Raw genomic sequence first — 26840 nt, 5'->3', positions numbered from 1 at the left:
CCTACAGATGCAAATGTCAGGTCAGGGGACATGAAGTGGAATAGTTGTAAGGGAGTGTTATATGTATGTATACATACATATATAAATATACATATGCACACACAGATACATGCATCCATGGGAGTGAATACGTGTGTGATATTTGCAGTGTAATCCTTCCTTTTCCCAAATGAGATATTATTACTCACCCATGCAGACCTCTCCCCAGTGAAATTCCCTACCTGCTGCCTACTGGCCTGACCTCATTGCTTTTCTGTACCTGGCCCTGGTACCTGATTAACTCATAGCAGGCAATAGGGATGTAGGGAGGGCAAGAATTCCTCAGTTCCTTGTCTGGACAAAGAACCTGTACCAGAGACTGCCCTTCCTCAGAAAATACTCTGACAAAGCAGGGAGCAGAGCTTAAAGAATTCCCACCAGCAGCAAGCCTTGAGAGTCAAATTTGAACATTTTGGTCTCAGCTAGACTAAAGTTCTAGGATGTATTTTCATAAAATTCAGGGACTGTCCTTCCTAGAGCATTGCACACTCCTCTGCCTTCAGGATTCATGCAAAACCCTCAAGGATTCAGAGACCTATTTCAGTAAATATTCCTGCATTCTGGTGCCATCTGAATATATGTATTTCCATCCCCCAGAAACGGGGTCCAATTTTTAGAGAACAAAATTTCTCACAAGATTTTTGGAACTCCTTGGCTTTAGTGAGACAATTGAAAATACCATGAGAATGGTAATTAGGAAAAATTTGTGCTGACCTAATGCCTTCCATCTGTAGATCTGAGAAAGCTTTGTGAACATTAATAAATTAATCCCCTTGCTGCCCTGTGAGACCCGGATATTATTGTCCCTGCTTGGCAGGGGGCGTAATGAGGGGGCGTAGGAGTCTAAGGGCCTGGTCTAGCACTCACTAGAGCCTATGGGAAAATTCCCAGTGACTTTACTGGGAGTAGTATTGGCCTGTTAGAGGCTTCCTCAAGGCCACACAGCGAGTGAGCGATAACTTTGGGAACGGGACCCAGAGCCACAGGACTGCTTTGTTCCTTTCCAACCCTCGATTTTCTTCAGGTCTTTCATTACTTTTCTTTCTGGATGAGGTGCCTGAAGTTGAAAGCATAAGGCAACAATATAGAAGGTTCATTTATAGCATTTCAAACCTCAGGAGAAAGCTTGGCTCTGGTCTGGTCCGAGGGAGGAGTTTTAGAAAGACCCAATTTTTAAAGAGGTATCTAAGTTCTCAGTTCCCGTTTTAACAGGCAGGAAAGGCCTAAAGACCTTTAAAAATCAATGTGTAAATAACAACCTTGCTCTGACCAGGTAAACTATCCCTTGTGTGAGCTCCTGGAGAAGCTTAGGAGAACTGAAACCTAGCTGAACCAAACTTTACAAACAGGTCAGCTCCCCAGAGTGTGTTCCCACCCTGTGGAAACCTCTCCCCACCCAGGTATGCCCACAGATCAAAGCCACATCTGCTGCTTCCAGGAGACACCTGCCTTACCTCAATACAGCAGCCCACTGGCTCTCCCACCCCCAGGGTGGCCCTGGCAGTTTTCCCCCAGGCTCAAACCCTCCTTTCCTGGTCTGCCTGCTGGCCTTACTACCTTTCAGACTGGGTTCTCCTACTGCCTTTTTAATTTTTTGCAGCTGGGTTGCTTTCCACCTGCTCCCTGGGTTAACCCTTTCCTTGCCATCAGAAACATTGCAGATGCATATAGATTATGCACAGGAAATGCAGATGCACAGGAGCTGAAGTCGGCACTGAGCAATGCGATTCCTAATGGTTCCTAAGCACTCTGGTGACAGTGAGAATAGCAAGTGAGGTTTCTGATTCATGAGAAACAAGTTTGTTGGGTTTTTTTTACTAGTCTGGGACAGTTTGATGTTCTGAGCTCACTAGGAGGGGTCCCACAAGGCAGGGGAAGGGCTGGTCCTCCTGGGGCCGATGCTTGCCCAGCAACACAAGGCTGGCCATCTGGCATCAACCCAGACCCTCTCCAGAGCAGGGCCGAGCAGGAACTGACCTCCTGCTCTGCACTTTCCAAGACCTTGAGCAGCCAGCACAAATCCAGGTAGGACTGTGGGAAATCTATCCCACCCTTAGCAAAATCTTGTAATGTTAGAGGCTTTCCTACAACACTTTTCAGTTGAGACTGCAAAAGAGCTTTTGAGCCATTGCCATGTTGAAAGTTTATATAAATTATTATTTTTTAATGAATGAAATCAAAATAGAATAGCTTAAAGTTTTGATTTGAGACTGTGAACTAAAGACAGAGGTAATGGAATAACCCTGGAGACTCCTTATAATTGAATTCAGTAACAGTCTGTGCAGCTGTTTTTTGAAGGATTGTAACAAAATCGCACTATGCATAGGGCAAGTACTTACACAGACTCCACAGTAGTCCCTTTCTGAAGCACTTCATACAAGGGAAAGTTGTTTAAGAGGGAGCCATGTTGCTCAGCAACACTATGTATTTAATTTTTTTCTTTTTTTTTTTTTCAACATTTCAGAGCTCATGGGACTTTAGGCACTACAGCTAATTTATATGAAGGCTCCACTGTAGTTTTTTGAAGTTTATTTAACTGTATGAAAACATTTCCAAATAAATTATGTAATCTACAAGATATGTATGTTATTTTTCTGCTGCTTTGCTGGTATTTCTACTAAAGTACCATTTGATAGGGCTTGAAGCTGAACTGGGATGTCATCTGTTCATTCAGAGATTGAAATTATTGTTTGGGTAGCTTCACCCTGCTGCCCATTAAGAGATAGGGAGAATCCTTTTACAATTCAACCCATTATTTATCTTTATATGCTTTAAACAACTGAAAACCTGGTTGAAAAGCATGCAGGGAAAGAACCTCTTTGAGGCTCTATGAGAAGATTCCAGTTACAGGTATTCAACCTGATTCCAAAGACACAGTTCCCCCCCACCTCCCCCTGCCCCCACCCCCCATTTAAATAAATAAGATAGGTCAATCACTAATAATTTCCCACTCTGACATACCCTGTTTATGGAATTACAAGAGTTATATGGAAGTTTATGTGCCTACACTCATTCTGCTAAATGCTGTTTCTCAAGAGTGACCATTAAGGAGTACAAATAAAGCCTGAGAAAGGTTTGTGGCTATATTTTGGTAAGGCAAGCTTTTTTTCACCCAGCTCCCCCTGCTCCTGGAAAGCTTCCACACCTTCTGGCCTCATTACCCACGTTCCTCGTTTCCTCATTACTTGTTCTCATCTACTGCTGGGCAAATCCTGCAAAACAGTATTCATAACATATGTTCAAAGACAGCCCACACTAACTGCCATGCCTCTTTAATGCACTTTCTGTGAACAGGGGGACAAGCAAATATTTGTTCACATAAATACTGCTGAAAGAGAATCTTCCATGGGTAACCACTGATGTCTGTAATTGCAGAAGGGTTGGGGCTTAGGGGGGTAAGGTGTGGAAGATGGGTTGGTATCATCATTTTGAAAGCACTTTGTGGGTTTGACAGTTAGGAAGTAAATTATGTGATAACTTATTGTTTTGTGATAGCTTCTGCTCATCATTTTGCTCAGTCAAATTCCCAAATCCTCCCTTCAAGAAAAAAAATCTCATTCTAGAGTGAAGCATGAGTACGATCTGTTGGTGCAACCTGACAGCAATAAACCATCTGATACATAATCAAGAGTAACAAATGGTTCTGTACCAGACCAGGTCTTTCCAAGAGTAAGGCACAAGTGGAGTTGGAGGCTTGATGAGACACTGCTGATGACAGAAAATAAACCCATTTTTGTTCCCATCACTTAGAGGAGTCCCAGAATTTGGTCAGCTGGCAGGTACTTCAGCCATGGAATCTCATAGCCTTCATCAGGATCTTTGGCTGGTAATAAACAAAAGGAAGCTGTGACAGTGGCAGAGAGGATAATTTGGTTCAGGAGACACCCATTGCAATGTGGGGTGAGCTTAAAATGTGCTGCTTTCCATGGAGCTTAGGATATGGTTAACATTTATAAAAAAGGGGTGTTAGCTGCTTGAAAAATGAGAAAGGTTATCCTTAGTAACTGTGTATTTGCATTTCAAAGTGGTAATTATAGGTATGTGTACACACAATTAAATAGGCTGCACAGAGTGAAAATAAACAAATAATCAGTGCTATTAGGCAAGGTTTAATGAACATTTTTGTTATAACATAAATTAATATGTGTTCTTTGAAAGAACAACAAAATGAAGTATTTCTGTTTGAGATTCTCAAGAATTATACAAACAACAAATGAGAAAAGAACCTAAAGGTGTAAACCCCTTTGACATCAACATGTACTTTTAAGCATCCAGAAATTGGACCTGGCCAGCTATTCCTTTGCAAGCTTTTTTCATTCCCTTTGGTAATACATTCAGCAAGTTGCTCTGAACTCTAGGCAATCAGACACATAGGTGGCATACCTAAGGCTTGCTGCAGCAGGCTCCACTGACGTTTGCACTGTTGGAACCCATTCTAACACAGCTTTTTATGAATATGTAACATGCAAACTGGATCTTGCCCAAGACCTGCTTCAGTTTTAATGACTCTGCTCCTGTTTGCACACACTGCCTGCAAACTATTTATCTGTAGGTGAGCTAAGCAGATCCAGGAAATGTTATCCATTTTGACTTTGGGGTTTGGTGACAGGAATTGTACGCCAGCTGCTCTTTCTTGCAAACATTCCTCACATTTCTGACACACAGTAGGGTGGATGCATGTTGTGTAACAGCGTTTTAACCTTAGCATTTAACTGGTCAAGTGACAAAATGCTGAAAGAAAACTAGTGTGTTCAAATGACATTGGCCAACACTTATCTCACATACCAAATAACCACTCTATTTACTGTGGCTAGTCCTGAAAAAAAATCTCTTCTTGGAAAAAAAAGGGCTTTGTAAAATCCTGTCTTCACTGTGTTATACTGCCTGAGGACAGCAGCAACAGCAGAGTGACCTGCTCCAGCCACATGCCTTAAAGGATTGTCTCAAGAAAATTAGAGTGCAGCTGAGTCTCTGTGTCCACTCAGCCTAAGTAAAGACTTCTGTGCAGAATGTGCTTTCTTAGTTAGCTCTGTCTTGATTTTACTTAGAACCTAGTAACTGGACAATTTCACCCTCTCTCATAAAATAATTTTTCAAGGCAATTCTCTTCTCTTTCATTTTTCTTCTGATTTCGCCATGGCTTGGACTGGGGTTCGATTTTGAGTTCAAATATGTTCCAAACTTGTTTGCTAAACCTCATCATCCTCTTGCATTCTCAGCATGCTATTGTACTGCCTAATCCTTGGTGGTAATCTGCCTTTTCAGATCAGTGCTTTCCTGGTATTATCAAAGAGATCAAAAAGAGTTTTCAGCTGGCTGAAAGCATCACTTAACACAGTAGGGATATCTGGACCTGCATCTACCTATGTGTCTGCAGTTTAAAAATCCAAAAATGCTTTTGAAACAAACCAACAAAAATAAATTGGTGTTGTAGCTGAGTTCTTAGTGAATGCAAAGCAAAATAGAAGATGTAGAAAGTAATTATACTGTCATTATATCACTTCCTAGGCAGCACTATATTCAAGTCTAACAGTTAGTATTTCCATTTCCACTTCCAGATCCATATAGAATCCCAGTTCACCAGACAGCTTAATTAGAAAGGTATGATTTTTCTGTTGCCTTAAAAAAGAAAAAAAAAAGAAAGGAAAGGAAAGGAAAGGAAAGGAAAGGAAAGGAAAGGAAAGGAAAGGAAAGGAAAGGAAAGGAAAGGAAAGGAAAGGAAAGGAAAGGAAAGGAAAGGAAAGGAAAGGAAAGGAAAGGAAAGGAAAGGAAAGGAAAGGAAAGGAAAGGAAAGGAAAGGAAAGGAAAGGAAAGGAAAGGAAAGGAAAGGAAAGGAAAGGAAAGGGTTGTCATTCTTGATGAAAATATTACTTGCTCCCATAACACTTTATACATTGTATATCTAAAATATCTTCCTATAATTTTTTGTTGTTTTTATTCTCCTTTGTGAAACAAAACCCAACCAAACACCATACAATTTTTACAAAGCTTACAGCTTTTTTTCTGTTAAAAGGCAATTTCTTGAAAAAAAAAATCCAGAACTTTTTCACCAATGCTATCTGTTGTGAAGGTTTTTCTTTGTTTTGATGTTCTTATCATCTCTATTCTTAATGTAGCCCTCAGTGGAAAACTGAGAGATGCTGCTCACTAGGATAGAAATCAAGTGCTTTAATGACCTCTGGGAATTTAGAAATGTTGCATGGGTTTTGTCATATAGGATACCTTCCAAAATGTTGTTTCATATCCCTAAACTTAGGGATATGAAAGGGCTGGCTGTGCAGGTGCTCTGATTTTGCATACAATTATGTTTAGTGATGTCAACCCCTCTACCAGATAAAGGCTGAAGCTCCATTGTGCAGGGAATGAATAATAATTTCTGAGCACATGAGGACATAACTGACTTTAACCACAAGTAGCTCCTGAGGAAGTCAGCTGCAGCTTCTGCCATGTCAGGGAGGCAAGGGGGATGCATCTGAGGCAAAGAAGTGGATGCATCTGAGACCGGCCATGCTGATGTCCCTGATGTCCATTAGCATACTTGACCTGACTGGAGCAATAGTGAGCAGGGAAATGCCTGTGGAAGCACTGCCAGGTCACCCTGCTGCTGTTCCTAGAGCTGCCCTTCGCTTTGGCACTCTGAGTGAGCTGTGTCTTCTCAGCTTTGCACTCACAGCTGTGTAATGGGCTTGCAGGTTGCTCATGCTGTTGAGAAGTGTTGGCATGACTAATGTAGGAGGACAGCCTTGCCTTAAAGCTTTGTACTCCAGAATTCCTAATAAAGTGGTTCTGTATAAAATGGGACAAAATAGGAGATGAAAAACTGTTCACTAAATCCTTTCCAGACTGAAAAAAGTTTGGCACCATCAGCTTATGCTCTGGCCCGAGGCTTACAATTGGATGAACAGAGTAGAAGTTCAGCCTGGTCTAACAGAAAGAAGATTTATGCTTATATTGTTCAGAGAATCTAGATAAGGAAGGGTGAGCAAAATATAGCCTAGGTCTCATATTAGATCCTGATTATCACTAAGACTACCACACTACCCCCATCCCTGATGTCTGCTCTGGAAGGATCTTGTGCCAGCAAAACTGGCAAAATTGGAGGACAATATGCAAGATGTGGCCTGTCCCTTAGTGGGGTCCCATTGTCTTCAGGTATCCAACAGGTGATATACTTTGCAGTCAGCACTTGCTGCTCCTTGTGGTGTGGTACAACCTGTTTGTGAGTTACATGTGTATTCTTGTACAAAGTCTGTGAACGTGCATTGAACTCCTCTGCCTTTTCATCTTCTGTGCAGGATACTTGCAATGCTGTTCTCATTTTCTAATCAATTGCACTTGTTGCTTGGGGGCCTTTGCTGTCACGCTGTTACAACTGTACTAGCTGTCATGCCTATTTCCAGGACACCCGTCATTATTGCACTTGGTAGAAGACACATTTCAGAGGTACCTTCCCCTTCCCTTCCCCCTTCCCTTCCCTTCCCTTCCCGTTCCCTTCCCTTCCCTTCCCCTTCCCTTCCCTTCCCTTCCCTTCCCTTCCCTTCCCTTCCCTTCCCTTCCCTTCCCTTTCCCTTCCCTTCCCTTCCCTTCCCTTCCCTTCCCCTTCCCCTTCCCCTTCCCCTTCCCCTTCCCTTCCCCTTCCCCTTCCCCTTCCCTTCCCCTTCCCCTTCCCCTTCCCCTTCCCCTACCCTTCCCCTTCCCCTTCCCTTCCCCTTCCCCTTCCCTTCCCCTTCCCCTTCCCCTTACCTCGTCCCTCCCCTTCCCTTCCCCTTCCCCTTCCCCTTCCCTTCCCCTTCCCCTTCCCCTTCCCCTTTCCCCTTCCCCTGCTTTGTTGAGACTGAACTTTTCTAGCATTTCTTCTTCCTCCAATAACGATCAACTTCTAGAATGCTGCAATACATGTAAATATACACATTATTATTCATGAGGTTTTTTACATACATTAAAATTGCCTTTTAATGACTATAAATTGGTTTCAAATTTTACTGTATTTTGAAATTCTTTCTAATGTCTCCTTCTGATGTAACATGTTCAATTTAAAAAAAAAGGACATACCAAAAAGAAATCCTCCCATAACGGTGATATCACAGCAACACACACACAAAAAAAGGAATCAGTCACTATTGCTGAGATTTTTAGAGTAATAGAAAGGGATTTTCTTCCCTGAATAAGATAATTTTGAGTTCCCTTTCAAAGTAAAGTATCTCTAGCAAAAAAAAAAAAAAATTGCCCATGACTCTGTGGGCAGATGCATGAGTCCATTTCTTCCTCATCAGAGCCAGCTCAAATATTTTTTTAACATGTGTGGGGTTAGACATCACTGTTCTGGACAAAGACATGAAAGTGATAGTTAAGTCAGTTGTTTCCTTTCATGCATTGTACTTGCTGTGTAAAGTGAATTTCTTTATGTTAATACATTATTTTTTTTCTAGCAAGAGAATTACATCACAGTTAGAGGAAGTAGCTACCAAAATATTTCCTCTGTACCTTTGAGATGAGCAAAGCTATTATTTATTTTGTCCTCTGGCTGGTTCTAAACTTTATTCTGAGCCCTTTGATAGGCCTCCCCATCCATAGTTCCAAGATCCTTGCAAAAGGGATCAACAAGGAGCACTTATTTCTGTAGTTTGTAGAACCAAAGGGGACAGAAATAGAGTAAGAGGAGGAACATGTGCCCAAGCAGTGTGCCTTTGTGTGGAAGTGGGGCATGATTTGGGTGAGGAACAGACACTGTTTTAAGTTGGTTCTGCTGCCTGAGTAGTTATCAAGGAGAAAGTTGGACTGAGCTCCTCTAACATGTTGTATTTCAGCAATATTTTATATATACTGTAAAGGTAAACCAAGATTGATACTGAATGCAACCAGGGAGCAAATAACAAAGGGTTGCATTCAAAAGTCCTCTACAACCAAGTTTAACCAAGTTAAACTCTTCCTTGAATTATCTTGCATCTACCCATTAGGTTTTACATTCCTGAAGTAAAACTACATGGTTGGTGGTTCTATTATTGCCTTAAAATATCTGCAACACATCCTTTTTGGCATTCTGTAACATGAACCGGAAACATCCATGAACACGAATTCCAGTCCTTGAAATTTTTGTTTGCTACAGAATCCTTCTCCAGGATAGTGACAATCTACTAGAAAAGACACTGATTTAGGAGTCTCAGCTTGAATCCTCTATTCCAATGAAAACTGATTTTGTACAAAGAACAAATTAGCTATTAGCAGTCCAGAGAGTGCTCCTGTGGCACAGTTCACCTAATGGATTTTAAATTTACTTGAGAGTTAAGAAATGTAAGTCCAAGACCTTATTCTGAAGCAGATAGAACAGAAATATAAACTCAAGTTTTCCCACACTCTGGTAGGTGACCTAACCAAAAGGGCAACCTGGGACAGAGTTTCCACAGTTGTTCCAAGTTATTTGTTTGTCTCTCCCCACTGTCTGCCAGCCCCACCCTTATATTTCGACCAAAAAAATGATCCTCACCCTGAGAAACTTCTCCTAAAACAAATCTGGTGAAAACTCACACAAATAGTTTTGGTTTGAAAGAATTTGTGTTTTTTAAAGAAAAAACCCCCGAACCAAACAAATCCCCAAACACTGAATTGAAATATTTCCAACAAGTTCTGCTTTGGTATTGTGTGACTGGACTATTTCCTATGACATTAGAAAAGTAGTCTGTGTACCTGTCATGCACTCCTGACTTCCATTTAACTATCAGTGTTTTGTATGCCTGGAGATACACTAGGACTCACCAAACTACCACAAATTCTATTGTATAATGAAGCAGAATTCTGCCTTAATTTGCTTCTGTAGCAGTGCACTAAATAGTAGATTTGCCTTTTATTTTAAAAGCTTAAGGGAGAAAGAGAAGGTGACAAAATGACCAAGAAGTTTTCAAAGACTGATGTACTTTCAAACAGATTACATAGGCATAAAAATCAAATCAGTAATGTGTTTTTAAACTATTTCAGTACTCTATTGTGCTCCCAGAATGAGTTTTTTTAACATTTATGGAGATGGTGGCCTTTGAGGCATGAAATTTTCTGAGAAATACTGATGAGTTTTTAAGCTACAAACTCAAATAGATAAAGAAGTTGTGGAAAATGAAGTGAATGAAAGGAACTCTGACATCTTTTAATGATGTCATGTATGTTCACTATTAAATTATACCTTTGATGTTATTAAGGTGTGTTAACAGACTCTGAGAGAGTCATGAAACAGGCCATTTTCCACCTTTTGTGGTGCCAAGGAATAGAAGCCTGCTTCCCTGAAAACCTGAGGAAAAAGTCAGATGAATGCCCATGAGGAGGAGGTGGTGGTAGCCGTCATGTTTTGGGACCCATGCAAGGTCCTGCGTGATGTTCCCACAACTCCGCAGAATGGACTTGGCCAACCACCACCTCTGGAAAAGCTGTTGAATTGAAATCTCAAGACACTCTCCCTGCCTGTGTACTAGTATTACTAGCAGTCCTGGGAATCAGAATCAAATTATGGGATTTCTGGTAGGCTTAGAAGAGAGAGGAAGAAAAGGTATCTCACCGTCTCCCATGCATCACTGCCAGATGTGTGCTGCTCCCAGTTAGATGTCATTTCAGTGCATGACTTATGAGGTACTGTTTCATTCTGCACTCAGTGCAAAGTTCCTTGAGCCTGCCAGATTTTCCTGTGACCAAAGTGTAAGTGTACTTCCCACCTAAATTTTTCCCCAATTAGCAGTTTTATTAGAGTGTCAGCAGTCCCACCCATTTGTGAATGTCAGAACAAATATCTTGACCCTCAGTCATTGTTAACTTTTAAACTAAATATAGAAAATTTCATTTTGCTGACTTCTTGTGGGAGACATTCAGCTTTACATCCAGTCTTTGCAAGAAAAAGAAATGAAACTTGTTGATAGAATCTGGCAGTACTACTAAGCTTGTTATATGGCTCCAGTAATGGTGATAAATATGAGAGGACAGAATGAATATTGTCCTGTTAAAAGAGTGTTTGCATAAAATTAAAAAAAAAAACCACATAAATTTGTTATTCATCTATTTCAACTAATTTCAAGCTCAGAGGTCAAAAAAAGACACCAAGCAGGTTCAAAAAATCTGGTCCTAAATATATATTTATTAAAGATGAGTGACCGGTGTTCAGACATGCATGTCTAACTTTAAAACTAGCAGTTGGTTTATAGGTAGGTGCAAGAATTACAGCTAATTTTGTTTCCTTTTATTGATTTTTTTTCCCCAGAGGACATTTCAACATTTAATGACAATCTAAACAGCTGAAGATTTTTGACTGAGAAACACAGGGTTAATTTTAAGTGAAGCATTACAATATGTGGGATTGAAGTGTTTTATGCCCGAGCTTTTTGCTATATACCAGGTTTCTTCACTAGCATGCATCTGAGGAGAAGGATCATCATCTCTTCCTTCTTGCCACAAGTAGTATGTTGTCTGAGTCCTTGGCTAGAAGGCCTTGCTGCTGAAAATTGAAAATGATTTCAGGTTCATTTTATTGCTGAATGGTTCTTCTGTCTGGTCGCCTGGAAGCTGAGGTTTTCTGAAGAGAGGAGAAACTTCAGATGTAAAAATCTTGCTAATTGAAGAGCTCTAGTTATCTGTCAGAATGCATTTTATTTGTAAAACTTTCAATTAGCTTTAGCTAAATTATTTTTTTTGTGCTGGCAAAACTCTTCATAAGAATGAAGAGAGTGTAAACAAAGTAGCAGGCTCAACTATTAGAAAAAAGGGTCTTGTAATGGGTTAAGTTAACTTTAAAATTTGCTTGCCAGTTGGAAGGTATAATGAAACATATCCCCAAACCAAGAGACAGCCAGCGGGTCTAATTTTAGGGCTACCAGCTGTTTATATTTGGTGATGCCTGTCATTACAGAACAATTTCTGTGTCTGTGGCTAGATATTCCAGCGCCAAGCTGAAGAGTAATAGAGAGAGAGGAGCTGTGTAGATTGGTTAACCTTTTCTTTGTGGCAAGCAGATTATCTGCTCATCGGTCTTACAGTGTTAGTGGGTACTGGCCATTGTCATAGCTAGTTGGCTAAAAACGATCCCCAAATTAAGTTTTCTGCCTGTGTGAGCAAGCCTGGCCCTTCTTGTTGAACTTCTACTAATGCTCTGTGCTATGAGAGCAAAACGGGAGACAGACAGAAAGGAAAGAGAGGAAAAAATGAAATTTGGCTGAACCACTTTTATAATTGAGTAACTCAGTATGTTAGTTGTTTTATGATTTTTATTGGCCTTTTTAATGCCTAAGTGAGCGATATATGCTGCCAGATTATCATGTCATCTGGTACTTTTGTGGTATCCCCACAAGTTAGGAAAGTCTCATGAGAAAGCCAAATGTCATAGTTTGTTAGTGCTATAAAACACCAGAATGCTGCAAAACTATGAGGAAAACATAAAATCATAAGCTCTTCTGTATTTTCATGGTTATTGTCCTCTTTGAAAGGGCACATTTCTAAGAGGCCTTTGGTAAAAGCCTTTCATGAGACATTTACAAGAACCCTCATATCAGTTCCCTCTGCCACAGTTTATACTAGGACTTTGCTAAGAAAGCATGTTACTTCAGCCTCCTAATGACTTTTCTAAGATACTGAGATTTCACAAAGTCCTTATTCCTCAGAAAAACTCTGGTGAGATGCCTTTTGCTTGTATAAACATCCAGTTCATCCTAAACTTAACTGAGTGAGAAGATTCCCTTGGAGTCAGTAGGGCAGTTCCAGGGACATTTTTCTGTTTTTATTTCTTTCTAGAACAAAAGATAAGAAATTTTGCTGCAGCTGAAAGTTTAAGTCTCTTTAAGAATACCTTAGGACTCATTATTGTTGCTATGACAGAAATATGTGGATCTGTCACCCAATGTGAATGCTAACATGCTACCAAGTATGGAAAAGATATGCCTTTGAGAGAAACTGGAGTTTAAACAGACAAACCATGTGCAAAATGGAGGAACAAAGCCATATTTCACAGCCAGGGATCTGATGTAGAAAGAGACTGACTAAATTTCTCAAACCTTTCACAATAAATCACCACTGCTCTAAGAAAAATCTTGATGTGGATTATGAGAAGTATCAAAAAATAGTGTGGAAAGCAGGACCAGGGCAGGGATTGTCCCACTGTATTCAGCACAGATGAGGCCAAAACTCAAGTGTGTCCTGAGAAGCTGATGAGGGACTAGAGAGTTAAGCTGTATGAGGAACAGCTAAGGGGGCTGGAGGTGTTTAACCTGGAGAGAAGGAGGCTCCAGGGAGACCATATCACTCTCTACAACCACCGAAGAGGAGGCTGTAGACAAGTGGTGGTCAGTCTCTTCTCTCAGGCAACAAGTTCTATAACAAGAGGAAATGGCCTCAAGTTCCACCAGGGGAGGTTCAGGTCAGACAACAGGAAGAATTTCTTCATGGAAAGGGTTGTTAAGCATTGGAATGGACTTTCCAGGGAGGTGGTGAAGTCAGCATCCCTGGAGCTGTTCAAGAAATGACTGGACATGGCACTTAGTGTTGTGGTCTAGTTGACAAGTGGTTGGTCAAAGGTTGGACTAATGATCCAGGAGTGCAATCCTGCAATGATTCTGTGAAGAAGCTTTTTTGAGATTCATGAGAATTTTCAAATGAGAATTTATCCTAGTTAGCTCTTTTATTCTTCTCTTACCTGTCCCAGAATCAGTATTAAGCCTTGCTGAGTATGTATTGAAAGCCTTGATGAAACCAGACAGATTCACCCAAGTCAATGAGGCAAAATTCAGTTCATGCAAAGAATCTGGTTATAATAAATTTTCTTTTGCAGTGAGCAGAAGGACAATAGGAAACTTTCAAGTGTGGTTTTTGCTGCTAATTTTTAAGATATTTGAGTAGGGAAATCTCAGGCTTCTTTCAATGCAACAAAATGTCAGTGTTCTATGATGTTTCCACAAACATGCAAAGATAAATATATTGCTACCTTATTCTCAGAAAACATGGCTGAAGTCCATATTCTATATGCTGTGCAGAGCATTAGATAACCAAAGAGTCCTACTCATAAACCAGCTACTTTTCTTGAACTGCAGTAGTGCATTAGTACAAGACTAACAGTATTTCTAGGACATTTGTTCTGTGCTAACTTAATGTTCATTTCTACTCATTGTCACAATGAGCAAGGTAGAAGTTTTCTTTTAAAAACCAAGAGAAGAAAGCAATTTATGCAAGCTGTAATGGAAAGTCTGTAGCAAATGACTAGGAATAGACATGCTTTAATTACAAAATCATTTTATTGTTCTATAGGATTAGAACAGAAGAAGAGACCCTACTCTGATGCTCTGATGTGAAAACCTCCTGCCACTGCCTGCAGGGTGGTTTTTTTTGTTTGTTTGTTTTTGTTTCTGTTTTTTTTTCCTAGCAAAGGATTGATTACTCTTCTATTTTGTGACAACTATGAATGAAGAGAAGTAAATAATTCACACTAGGCACACATTTCTTTCCCTTTTCACAGTTCCTTTTGTTTTCTGCTGACTTTTCTGCGCATTTTGTGTTCATTTCCATGCACCCCTCTTACTCATAAACTTCCCTTGGGTGTGACAGTGACACCAAATTGGATCATGGTGACAGCAAGATTTTGGGAGCTGTCAGCTGCTTAAAGTATGGCAAAGAGGAAGCTCTCTGCCTTTGTACTGGTTTATACCTGAATTGTGCTTGGCATGTCTGTCTAATTTCCAAGAGAAACATAGAGTATAGTATGGCAGGCAGGCATGGTCACAACAGGTTACAGTGAGGTATGTCATTTCAGAGCATGCAATTTCCTCTTTGAGTCATTTTGCAAGAAAGGTTGAATCACTACATCCTCTTTTTGACTCTGGTTCTGCCTCTGCATATCAATGCCATGACTAGATCCGAGGTGGATGCACCTTTTTAGTGTTAACAAGAGGTAAATGCCACACACTGCAGCAGAATGGCTGTCCCCTTTGCAAAGCTTCTGGAAGAAATCAAAAAACAGGCAAAGTACTTTTGCAACTTTCACAACTGATCAAGCACAGAAACTGCTAGGCAAATAATGTGGGATCTGAGTCATGAAAAAGAAAAAAAAGAAAAAAAAATTATTAACCTGTTCTGTTTTGCTTTAAATTTGACATGTGAAGAGCTGAAGAATTCTGTCTCACAATTGTTCAGGGAACCAGAGTCAAACCATGCTAACCTGCTTTATCAAAGGACAAATTAACAGTATGATTTGCTCTTTTCAAGTGTCTCTATTCCCCAGTCAAAGCCCAAACAGCTCTTTCATTTGGTGGGGTCCTATTTAGAGTTTTTAGAATTTTCTGTGTCACTAAAATTGCAGCTTTGACATCTGACATCTAACATCCGTTTTTTTTTTCAGCCTTTCCACAGAAAGGTAGCAGCAATTCCCAGTGGCAGCTTCCCAGTGCAGAGGGACTACCTCAGTGGATAGTTCATTTGTTATGCAGCATATGGGATTCTTTTCAGTGTCTCCAGTTACTGGCCTGATCCAATTTCCATTAACATCAAGTATAAGGTTCCCATGACTTCAGTGGGGACCAGAACTAGATCCTAAACTTCTGTTGACACTAAACATTGGAACAGAAAGTGGACTATGTTGCTGAGTTTCATGTAGAACAAAACAGATCTGAAACTTTATGTTCATAAGCTGTAAAGAGTATACAGAAGCAAATACATGATGTTGCTGAGGGTTTTTAATTTTTTTTAAATTGTTGCTGTTTATTTTTTAGTGTGTGATGTATAATATAGTAAAGAAAAGGGCTTAATAGTCTCAGGATCATGAACTCCACATTGTCATACTGTCTTCCTACACGTGTGAAAGGATGACATCTGTTAATATTCTGATGTCTGTTAGATAAATCAGTGCCAGCAGGAAAAGACAGCTCCATTAGAAACAAATGGTTCTAACACAATATCTAATGACAGGTATTTGCAGAGCTTTGGAGGCACAATTTCAATGCAAACTGTGATTATACATGGTATTTAGGAACGGTGACTTGTCGCTTGTAAATGGAGATACTGTTATAGAGCAAGAATTGTCATAAAAGACATCTAATTTAAGGGCAACCTCAAAGCTGAGGCTGTTTTTTATTAAGTACTCTCTTAGTGTATGAAACTACAGCCCAGCTGCTTATTGGCAACACAGAGAATCATAAGCAGTGGCAGAATTACCCCCTTTATAACATCCCTGGGACACCAGCAATGTGATCATTATAAAATGGTGCACTTACAAGCTTAACACATGCAGTATAATTTTGGTTTGATGTACACTGTGTAGGAAAAGATTATATGCATAATGAGAGTGAAGTCATCTACTACTTGAACAGAGAGTGCCTTGCCAAGTGAGCTTCCCTCCCACAGGGATCCTCCAGAGTACAGCTGGGTGAAATAGTTTGCCCAGAGTCTGTTCTGGAGAAAGGCAGAGGGTTTTCACTCATATAGTTATTCAGGTTAATTTCAATGCATAATTTTTCCTTGGGAAAAAAAACCAAACCAAAACAAAAACAAACAAACAAACAACAAAGCATTCAAAACTAACCAACCAACCAACCAAAGAACTAATACAAAACCAAACTTGAATCAAAAATCCTTTCTCATCTTTTTTAGAAACATCAGTGTTTTGGAGCCTTGAGAAATGTAATAAACATGATAAAAATGTGGAATCAAAGTACTGGTCCCCACCCTGGAAATAGAGGAGTGCAAGTGGGAGTTGATCATGATCTGGTTGTTCTAAATGAAATCCAACTTATAAGACAAATCATGATTTGGGTTGTCCCAAAACATAGTGGGCTTCTCATTATCCATTCGCGTTCACCCACTGACCTATGAAAGCAACTTTGTGGCCCAGCTCAGACCAGGGGCCTTTATTTCAGCTAGCCTCTAAAGACCTCCTGCTTTACACTACTCTCTGAACTCTGGCTGTGCTCCACAAGCCAGGACAAGAGAATAGGTATCTTTTTGTGCCCTCTAGGATACTTGAGAAGCATCATGATTGCGAGAGTCCCTTTCTCTTCTGAGAATGCAATGTGTACAATGTGGGCTACCCTATCCTTTTGCAGGCTATGCAGTGTGGGACTAGGTTACTGTGCTTTTTCTTCCATATTATTTACTCAAGGCTTACATTACTGTATGGAATTCTGTTGAGAAGGTTATAAAGATAGAGGCTATCTGAAAATCCAGGCGCAGGCCTGGCTTCATTTTTTAAACCTGCTAAGTCCAAGGCTGTTCAGAGCAAAAATGTTTGCTCTGGCCTCTCACAGCTCTTTGTGTCTGTGTATGTGTGTATGTGTGTATGTGTATGTGTCCTGGTTTGGGCTGGGATAGTTAATTTTCTTAGTAGCTGGCACAGTGCAGTGTTTTGGATTTAGTATGAGAATAATGTTGATACCACACTGTTGTTTTGGTTGTTGCTAAGTAGTGCTTACTCTAAATCAAGGACTTTTCAGGTCTCATGCTCTGCCTTCGAGCAGGTGCACAAGGACCCAGGAGGGAGCACGGCCAGGACAGCTGACCTGAACTGGCCAAAGGGATATTCTATGCTACAGAACATAATGACCACTGTATTAACAGGAGGGTATTGACTGGGAGCCGCTTGTTGAGGGACAAGATGGGCATCAGTGAGTGGGGTGAGTGATTGCATCACTTTTTCTCTTGGGTTTTACCCTTTCCCTCTCTACTTGTCATTATTATTATAATATTCCAATTATTAAGCTGTTCTTAACTCATGAGTTTTACCTTTTTTATCTTGATTTTCCTCTTCATCCCATGGAGGGTGGGAGGAGTGAGCAAGAGGCTGCACGGAGTTAGCCCGTATTGGAGTGAATACACCAGGCACTCTGCACGGTGTGTGGCTATGTGTGTGCTTGTTTCCATCCCCACATAAGCCCCTGCACGTGGATATAGTCCATACCATAAATGCAGAGATACAGAAGCATTTATTCTTCCTATAAAAGAAGCAATTGAGTCATCTTTGGTCTGTATGCTGCTTAGTAGAAGACAGCAGAAGTATGGCTTGTCACATGGCAGCAAGGCCTCATCCTCGTGCCTCTTTTAAGCCAATTGCTCTTGCAGCAAAGCTAACAGGTAGAAAGTTTGTTCAGACAAAAGAAGAAGGGATCCTCAGAGGCAGCCTCAGGAGTGCATGTGAAGCAGAAGAGGCAGCAACGTGGCAAGAGGGCCAAAGAGGCTCCCTCATGTGCTCCTTCTCCACAGAGGAACGCTCCAGGCAGCACAACACAGCCAGGCAGTGTTTGTTGAAAGGACAGGGTGGCTGCTGTTTGCCCCTTTGCTGTCTCTGGCACTCCTCAGTGGTCGAGGTGAAAGCAGGAGGGGATGTGGCACAGCTGCCTCACCAAGTATCACCACTTTCAAATTCCACTTCTTATCTCAGCCCTTCTTCCTTGTTGCTAATTACCACCTACTCCAAGATGTCAAGAACATACTCCCAGGAATAAACTGCTAGATAAACAAACCCCAGACAAACATCAAAGCTTAAAACAAACTGATAAGTCCCTTTGATTGATTTTAAGGGTCGGTGGGGAGAGGTGTGTTTGGATTGGAAGGTGCAAATGTTGAGCGGAGCAGCACCTGCTGCCTTGTGATCTCACCAAACCATTTGGCTTGAAAAGGCCAGGAGATAGGGAATCAGAAATCCATTTGGAGTTACAAAAGCAGCAGGGGAGGCTTAGATGAACAAAGGGGCTCTGCAGGCAGGGCCGTGTGCTGCTTTTTGTCAGCTTGGTATCACATTCCCTGCCACAGCGTGACAGACAAATGCCAGGCCAGATGATATGATACGATCGGCCTTGCTGGGATGAGGTCTGTACCTGTATTATGTGATGGTAGCAGATGCTGATTCAGTATGGGGGCAAGCACAGAGAAAACCAAGGCTTGAACTTTTCAGCAAAAATGATTTCCAGGTACCTGTGTCAGAAGGCAGGAAGGGACCTGTTCAGAGACAAGGACAGGCTTGGAATGTGCCTGTATATGGACAGAGCATTTGTGAAAAAGGCTCAGTTGGAAAATAAAACGTATATGTGACTGCAGAGTTCCCCCACCCCTTTCTGGGGTCTCACAGACTCTCAGACCTGCTCTGCAGAGACTGTGCTTACCTCAGCTGACGCAGGAATAGGAATCCAGCTCGTGCCTATTAAACCAGAGATTAGTAGGGAAAGCTTACAAAGGCCTAAATATGCCTAAGATCAAAGTGATACAATTTGCTGTGATAAAGCAGGATACTTTTCCCTCTTTAGTTCCAGTGCTGCAAAAATACTTCCATGCTCTTAACTACACACACAGAGTAATGCCATGGTTACTGACAGGCTCCCCATATGGTCAGTTAAGCAAGTAGGATTCAAGGACTCAGACTCCTATCAGCTAATTTGTATTTGTGCCTGAGAGTGCCTAGGGGTGTTTCAGATGCTGCAGTGATGTGCTGAGGTGGGTCTACACCATTCATGCTTTGGCATTTCCTCTAAAGGTGACTGTCTGCTGAGGAGAGCAATTGCAGCAGAAAGGAACACAGCATGGCTGGGAATTCTGCTTTGATTGTACTGTGCACAGTTAAAAGTGAAAAACGCGTAGCCTACACAGTTTTTTTACTTTCTTGCTTCCATGAATAAATTCGTTTTCTGATCTCTTACTAGAAAATGTTAGTTTTGTCCTAGGTTTTTTGGGGGGTTGTATTTTTTTCCTCTGGAAATGAGGGGGAAGAAAAGAGGGAGGGAAAAAGGCTCTTTTTGGTTATGAATTTGCTGTAACTGATGGAAATTCTAACATAAAGCTCATGTATATGAAGCTCAGAAGCTCTAAAAAATTCTTCCAGTTTTCTCTGTTTCTTCAAGTGAAAGCAAAGGAAATTAAGCTAAAGAAATGATGGGTGAGTGAAAAAAAGACAGTTCATATTACTCAAAAATGGAAGTGGGTGGATGTTTCAGAAGTGCTTGATCAACATTTGCAAAAAACCAGGACCAATATCTAAGAAAGCAGGAAAGCATCTAAGAAAGTATCTCTCAGGAATAATAGGAGGAAAGTAACTTTAAGTAAACTACTGAAATTCTCAACTTGAATTTTCATCATACAAATCTAGTTCTTGGATCATTACTTATCCAGTTACGGACTGGGAGACTGAATTCAGTGAAAAACAAGCAATGGAGGTTGAATTTCTGCAAATGAGTTTTCAAAACCCTATTTATTTCAGGACAGAGTGACTGACTCAGTCATATTACTGGCATTGCTTACACTGTTTAAATAGTGTTTCAAGATGCACCTCTCTGCACAAGAAAATGATAGTAAAAATTCCCAGGCATGCTCCATTTCCCAGAGATTTTCACTGAAACCACTTGGAGCGTGTGCAACGACTTTAATATGACTAAAGAAATATTGATGTACATTGAAGAGATCAAGGAGGGACATGTTTTTCTGACTCCCTATTCACAAAAAAAAAAAAAAAAGAAAAAAAAAGAAAAAAAGCAGCATCACCTCTCTGTACATTAGACTTTCTGTCTACTGAAATGACACAAAAAGAACATCTCTGAGGGGTTTCCAGTGCCAGTAGAGATGATTAATAGCTTCAGCACTATATTTTTTTTTTAATCTCAGAGGGAGAGGAGGAGGAAGGGAATGGATTCGATGATACATAGAGAAACATTATTTCCCAAAGGCAGATTTTATTTCTTTAACAATTTATAAAGCTCCAGAAGTGAAATATCACTATTTTGGGACTGGTGTTATATATCAATGAGTTTAGCAGCTGCCAGGCTTATGCATGTATTTTGTACTGTACATACAGTGCAAAGACCATTGATTCAACAGCGGTTAACAGGGTCTTTATTGTCATTGTTGCAGTAGATCACCAAATTTTGATCTTAAGAGACAGACTGTGCACTGAGAAATGTCAAAGGCAAACTTGTATATTAAGCAAACCCTGTTCTACCTCCACTAATCACCCTACAAACTACCTCAGCTGCTGCATCTCAGTTATTCTCCTTTTTGCTAGTAGCAGATCTGACCGCACTTCTATTCATTGTGCTACCAGTAGCTGTGAAGGCATAGAAATGTGACCAAATAATAAATATACTGATAAAAAAAAAATCTTGAAATCTAGTGGGGAGAGGTGCATGTATGCTCTGGGAGAGGTAGAAAAACCAAATCTTGTGACTCTTACTGTAGTCGTAGTAGCTTGATAGCCCCCATAGAATAATACAGGGAGTACCTGGATTTACAGGAAAAATACCAAAAGTCTGCTTTAAGGTGGAAAATTTAGTGATCGTCAGAGACAACTGTTTTAGTAGAAGATGGGTTCTTGAAGCCATAATTCAATTATCGAGAGATCTTACAATGGTACAAATTATTTTATGCAATTCACATGTCACTCCATGACCACTTTCTGCCTGAATGCTACTAATTACGAAGCCAAAAAGCTTTTTCCTCTTGAGGCTTGAAGGAACCTGAGGTAATAAGACAGATAAGATAAATCTCTTTAGAAAGCAAAGATATATGTTTCATCTTGGGGTTTTACACATAAAGCAGGAAAGAAACTTTCAGAGCGTCTGTGCAGCCCTCCTTTTTTAAAAGGGCTCTGTAATCATTGCCTGTGTTACCTATGTTTTCATCTCTCAGAGCATAGTTGAGGAGAGAAAGGATATAGCTTTACTGAGATACAGACACTGTTCCCCTGTGTGTTTTCTCTCCCTTTTAACTTAGTTTTGTTTGTGTTGGAGAAAAATCTAGTTTTCAGCTCTGTGGCCACAGAGCCTTTACTGTCAGCAGAATCAGTGTGTTTTCCCTAGGCAAAGGCAAAAGAGACAATGGCAGGGCAGTGTATACAGTGTGCATTGTTACAGCCTCAGCGGGGACTTCTGGTATGGGAATGATTTATGCGAATACAGACTGAACCGGGGCCGTATTCTTCCCTGAGAGTGTTGGGACCCCAGAAAGCTCTTGCAGACACTGATGCCTTTTTCATTGCTTTTACTGGGTGCTAGCTCTCTGGATTTAGCTTATTATTATAGGATGTTTGGGTATTTATTTGCTTAGGCCAGACTTTGCTGAAGACTTCACTTCACTTGAGATGCATCAAGATTCAAAATATGAGAATCAAAAGTCTGATTGATATTAATATCATTGTTGACCCAAGGTTTTGAAAATTGCTGCTTATGGCATTGAAATGGGGAGTAGCTTTACTCATTTCTGATGGAGCTTGCAAAGCAGAGGTCTGTTGATTTTTCAGTTCCTAAGAATGTCTGCATAGTTTGTTAATCCCTGGAAGTGGGAAGTCAGCTTTTAGCAACAGCAGGAGGGACTGGACCTTTGGTGTTTGCTAGCTCTGAAACTGGGATTTAGCCAGATTATTCTTCATTTCTCACAAAAGGGGAGTCATAGTGCTTGCTGAAGCCAAATGACAGTTGTGGGAGCTGAGACTTCCATTTTCTACATACAACAGCAAAGCTAAGAGGAAGCCATGGCTGCCAGATGTTTGTTTTACATAATCCAGAGGATGCAGATGTCTTTCTTCAGCAATGGACATTTTGTGATATTGTTTAAAGGCTGGTACCTAAAGAACTGTTTCTAGATTGTGACTTGAATTATGTCTGAGTGGAGTGGAGCAAGGATCCCTTTCCTCTTTGCAGGTTTTCTAAGGCAGCTTGGAACCTGAGGTGAAAGAATAGGTAGGGCTTTTTTGGCTTACTGTTACCAGATGGATTACCAGGGGAAAGAGGGTGAAAGAATATCTTAAGTGGTGGCTTCCTTCCCGCAACAACCTATGCTGAACATTAAGAAAGGGAATAGAATAGAACAGAATAGAATATTTCAGTTGGAAGGGACCTACAAGGATCATCTGATCCAGCTGCCTGAGCACTTCAAGGCTGACCAAAAGTTGAAGGATGTTATTAAGAACATTGTCCAAATGCATCTTAAACAGTGATAGACTCGGGGCATCAATCAACTCCCTAGGAAGTCTGTTCCAGTGTTTGACCACTCTTGCTGTAAATAATTTCTCCCTAATACCCAGTCTAAGGACTGCAGGCTCTAAGGAAGAAGAGCTTGAGAGGAGCATGAGGAAATCAGCCTTTGCCCAGCTGTTGGGTTGCAAGTGCAGCATCTTTGAAACCAACTCTGTTCAAAAAGGCCCACTTAAAGAACATGGTCTTTTTTGTATTATTGCCTACTGGGGTACCCTAAAGTAGGTAATAAAGTAGACACTAGGTCTTGAAATCAAACAAAGCATTATTGACTTACATTAAAAAATATAAGAGGGAGAGATGTTGGGACTGATGGGTTTCCAAGTACAACTATACTTTACATCACAGAAGAGTTTGTAGTCTCTGTAGAGTCAAGGAGAGGAGTTAGAAATGAAACAGTGGAATAAAACAAGTCCCAGATGCCATAAAGGATATCCAGGATTCAAACAATTAATGTGATGGCTGTAAAACACTGTGTCCTCAAATGATAAAGTAGAGAGAAACCTAGATGCAACCTGAACAAAAATAAAAGAGTATGAATGCCTAAAAAGACAAATATTGATTCTGCTGGCAACAAGGCTACATGGATGACAAAGTGAACAGATTTCTGTGGGTGCTGTAGGCTACATCTACACTGGTCACACACACACAGTCAAGCTTGGAGCAGTGGCTGATGATTGTTCAAGCAGTTGAGGTGTTTATCACAATATCAACAAATATTTTCCATATAATCTCTGCATGTGAGATAGGCAATGGCACAAAGCAGAGTTCTCTCTGGATAAGTAGTCTATATGCAGCCACCATGCTTTTTTGGGAAAATGAATCTTGCAACTTTGCTGTTAGACTAACATGAAACTCAGATCATATCAGGGATCCCCTGATATTGTGCATGGTCCTGGCTTATAATTTCATTCGTGCTTGCTGTAAAACTCTTTAGGTTCTCCTCTATTTCCTTTGATGGATAGAAATCTTTCTAATTTCAATGATATTATATAGCCAGGCCTAGTATTATCCCAGTGGTTACAGTAAGTTAGACTGCAAAATTGTGACCAAGTTCAAGCACTTTACAATGCAAATAGCTCGAGTCCATAGGTAGGCAAAGGCCATCAAGAAATTAATAAAACAAGACATTGGAGAGATTAGTAGCCCTGAGCTAGAGCAGGGACCCTGTTCTAGGAGATTGAATGGCACTATGTATGTGTGAATGCTTGTGGCTTGATCTTAGGCAATAACCATAATTAGAAAAATTCAAGTTTCCATTAGCTGTCACACAAGAATGACATCTGGAGTTTCCCATGTAGAAAGATAGGGCACTACAGATCTTTGTAGACTTTGCTGGACTTTGCTCCAGTTCAACACCAAAACATCCTCAATGTGAAAAATGATGAACAGTAACCCTGGCTTTCACCCGACATGCAAAGCCAAACAAAGCATATATTGGAGGAGGTGGAGGCTGCTTCATAGTGAGCTGAAGGTAGAAGCACACTGGACATGTGGCTGTGAGGATACAGAGAATTTCTTTAGCTCCAGGGAACAGTGGGCAGAGGGAACTGTTAGTCCTGCAGTGAAGAGGTAACAATACACCTGTTGGAACAAGCACAGAACCAGTCAGAAAACCTGTGCTTCTGATCCTAGACATCTGTTGACTTTTGAGAGACTCCAGCTGCACTCTGAAAAATGTAGAGTGTTTAGGAACTAAAGGGTGGGAAGAAGTTCAGTGATTTATAAGGATGCCTAACTTATCTTTCTAGATTCTGCACATGCTTATCAGAAGCCTGTGAACTCTTGAGACAGTTAGCACATAGTGGGCGTATGGTGAGATACCAACAAACAGGCATTTGAAGGAGTAAAGAAAAATGTAAGTGATATATCAGGCTTTAAGTACTATCAAACAAAGCAGGCCTGGAACTATAGTGACTATGTCCACATAGACACACTTCTAAGCAACTGTGATTATTCCTTTGGACCATGCACCACATATTTATGCCCACAGCAAAAACCATCCAAGGGATACTCTGGTGTCAACAGTCTGCTTCCCTCTCTCTTAAATGTTCGCAGCAAATTATTACAAGTATTTTTCCTTTTTTTTTGTTCGTTTTTGAAATTCAGAGGACATCAAATATATATCACGTATATAAAAGTAAAAAGTCTTCAGGAGAAAAAAAAAAAGAAAATAAAGAGTCAACAAGATTGTTTCTGATAATGTAAAGCTGTTTGGTTTTTCTTCTGTGCCAACCCAGACTGGGCAGGTGTAAGTGAAAAGCAGATGTGTCTGTCTGACTGCCTCTCACATGAACAAAGCACGGTGATGATGCCCTTGTTCAGGATTTGTATATTGCTTAATTTTTAAGTGCACCTGGAACTAGACAGAGGGAAAGCTTGTATTCTGGTATTGAAGGCTGGCCAGTGTTCCTGGCAGGCTAGACTTCCAATTGCTTATCTCTGGCATTGGAGGAACAAAGGTGTTTGCCCAAGTGGACACGAGATGAATTTAGGCACCTCTTAGAACTGAAGAGCAAGGTAAGGTGTTGCACGAATATACCTTGCAGGGTTTTAGAAGACAGTCTGTAAGAAGTAAAGAAAGCAGACTACAGCAATTGCCACCAGAGCTCTGATACACAGGGAAAGGGATACCTTAGTTCTGGAAAGGATGAAATTACGGAGATTTTGAAACACAGAAATCCAATTTCTTTACCTTTGGGTGGGGCATGAACACATGATCTCACCAAATCCAGTAGAAAGCAATGTGTGAATAAGCTGATAATAAATACATAAAAACACCTATCCAGTGTGGTAGCTGAAACTACATTGATCACGAAGGAAAGAATAAGGCTCATGAGCATTTTGGGGACTGACAGACACATACACAGTATATCCTATTGTGAATATAAAGCATCTGGGACCCTGGGACAGAAGACAAAATCCCAAAGTATGTTACAGTACCTTTCCATCCCTCATGAGACACTTCAGGCAGCTGAAACAAATGTACTAGGAACAGCAAAATGACTCATGCTCCAGCATTAATCGCTTCATAATAAAAGACCACAGGATGTTAATTTTTGTTTGGTGAGTAGTGGCTATGGTGTGCAACACATGATCCTGAGTGCAGGGGGCCAAGCAATCATACTGTTGGATTTAGGGTAGGCATGAAAGCTTAACTGAAAATGTAGGTCTTCTAGAGATGAGCCAGGAAACATACTCAGTAGACAGACATGAAAGGCATACGTAGAACAGTGTTCATAGTGCAAAGTGCTGGCAGCAGCAGGAGACTTCTATCTGATGACAGCCCAGGGAAACACTGTGAAGTGCTCTGTTCATACTGCAGAGCAGAAATTGCATTGTTAAAATAAATTATAATCCAATTTCTAAGAGACGGATTCTCTCTTTGGATGAAATCTTTGTCTTACAGGGCTATTTTTCCCACTAGTTATAATGCAGCACTTTAAACAGCCAGGAGCCAGTGACTGCTGGAAAGAGCATAAGACAGATGACTACCAACTTTTGGCACAGAAAAGGTTGGGCAGAACTGTTGACTCACAGGAGTGTCACTAAATCACTCTGCCAGCTTGAATTGTTCCTCGGGTGATGCAGTCTGAGCACCACACCTGTCTAAGGGCTGTGCCTGCACAGATGAAGAAATACGAATCCAATTAGTTCATAAAGAGAAAAAGATTGAGAGGGGAGAGAAATGAATTTTTTCTCAGCATACACACATGAAAGCAGGAAGCCTGAGGAAGTCAGAAGAGGTGATTAAGGTAAACAACTGTTCAAAAGCAACTGTTCTAAAACTGAACATGAATACATTCAGATTGGAAAATTAGTACAGATTACTTACTAACAAGGAATAGG

At 40.6% G+C, this 26840-nt stretch overlaps 1 long non-coding RNA gene across 2 annotated transcripts in view; it reads left to right on the top strand.

The window, feature by feature from the left end:
- Nucleotides 1–17565: 17565 nt before the first annotated feature.
- LOC136302030 (uncharacterized) overlaps nt 17566–26840 on the top strand; it is a 53430-nt gene continuing 44155 nt past the window's right edge. For both annotated transcript variants that reach the window (XR_010723988.1, XR_010723987.1), the window contains exon 1: nt 17566–17654. This is a non-coding gene — a long non-coding RNA (uncharacterized lncRNA). The remainder of the gene's footprint in view (nt 17655–26840) is intronic.

Source organism: Chamaea fasciata, unplaced genomic scaffold, assembly GCF_029207755.1.
Source record: "Chamaea fasciata isolate MVZ Bird 193981 ecotype frontalis unplaced genomic scaffold, bChaFas1.0.hap1 SCAF_1, whole genome shotgun sequence".
NCBI classification, from domain to species: domain Eukaryota; kingdom Metazoa; phylum Chordata; class Aves; order Passeriformes; family Sylviidae; genus Chamaea; species Chamaea fasciata.
Note: the sequence above shows the minus strand (reverse complement) of the source record. Positions and strands in the feature narration are given on the sequence as shown.